Source organism: Tiliqua scincoides, chromosome 1, assembly GCF_035046505.1.
Source record: "Tiliqua scincoides isolate rTilSci1 chromosome 1, rTilSci1.hap2, whole genome shotgun sequence".
NCBI lineage: Eukaryota > Metazoa > Chordata > Lepidosauria > Squamata > Scincidae > Tiliqua > Tiliqua scincoides.
The window spans coordinates 163,710,704-163,712,007 of record NC_089821.1 but is presented as its reverse complement, the minus strand read 5'-3'; the positions used below and the strand labels follow the sequence as shown (position 1 = coordinate 163,712,007).

Below are 1,304 nucleotides of genomic sequence, written 5' to 3'. Positions count from 1 at the left end.
AGATTATTGAAAAGGGATGCCTTAAACTGTTCAAAAATTGCTCAGATATCATGGAGTAAAACCCTGATTTTGTTCGAATCCACTGCTTGGCTTTTACAATCCTAAAGAAGAAACATAGAAAGAGAGGTGACTTTTTAAAAATGACTGATTAATAGAATTTAATTAATGGGCAATGTTCCTGTGATCTGAGTAGGGGTTGTCTCCATATCAACCCTTTTATTTCACGACTTTTAAAAAAAAACAGAAACAGGTATAGTTTGTCCTTGTCCCTGGACTTTCCAGCTATGAGTGGCCACTAAAAGTGTAATCCTGAGAAGGCATTGGGCCAGTGCACATCCCGTGTACTGGCCCAGGAGTGTCACAAACATGCCGTAAAGCACATTTGCTTCTCCTTTTCAGCAGGCTGAGCCAGCAGAAGGATGTGTGCTGGCTCCTGGAGGCTGCAGCTAGGCTTGGGGTAAGCACTGACTGAGGCTGGCTGGTGCAGGGGATTGGAGAGGGTAATGGGAGGGTGGAATGGAGGCAGGGAGGGGGTGTTTTTGAGCAGGGGTGGACAGGCTGTTACCCTGCCCATGCCCGATCTCGTCTGATCTCGGAAGCTAAGCAGGGTCAGGCCTGGTTAGTACTTGGATGGGAGACCGCTTGGGAATACCGAGTGCTGTAGGCTTATACCATAGTCTTTCGAGACTGAAGGTTGCCAACCTTGGACAGACCTGGAGGTGGATTGGGCCCAGGAGGGGGGAAGCACTGACCGTGGCACTTTAGGCCTCATCCTAACCCTGTGCCTAGCCTGATCTGCCTTACACTTGCTACTTGGGTTTGTGCCAGTGAATTTGCTGATGCCACATCCAAGTAGCCCTGTAGGGGTGCTGGAGTGCCACATGGCGCAAGGGGGAAAATATTCCCTTACCCTGGTTGCACTCCAGCTGGCACCTGCCTTGCACTGGATACAGCGCAGGCCATTCAGAGGGAGTGGGATTAAATCTTCTCCGCCTACCATTTTCTTCCTTTAAAATCCACCTTGATGAAACAGACCAAAGATTCTCAAGTATTTATTTACTTCCAAATCACCACCCTTCAAGGATACTTTTGTACTATTATTTTCCTTTACACACTACAACGGATTCTTCCCTGTTTCCAGTTTCTGCTGAGAACACCTCCTTCTCTGGTCTTCAGAATAATGTTTGCACACAAACTACTCCATAGAACAGCCCTACCATAGATATACGTGGTATCTATTTAAAGTTGCTTCCATCTCATTTCTTCCTAGAATCCCTCTTTGCCTCCCTCTTGCCTCCTTCTGC

The 1,304-nt window shown here is 47.3% G+C and overlaps 1 pseudogene; it reads left to right on the top strand.

The window, feature by feature from the left end:
- The first annotated feature begins 549 nt into the window (after positions 1–549).
- On the top strand, positions 550–667 carry LOC136637504 (5S ribosomal RNA; annotated as a pseudogene).
- Positions 668–1,304: the final 637 nt, after the last annotated feature.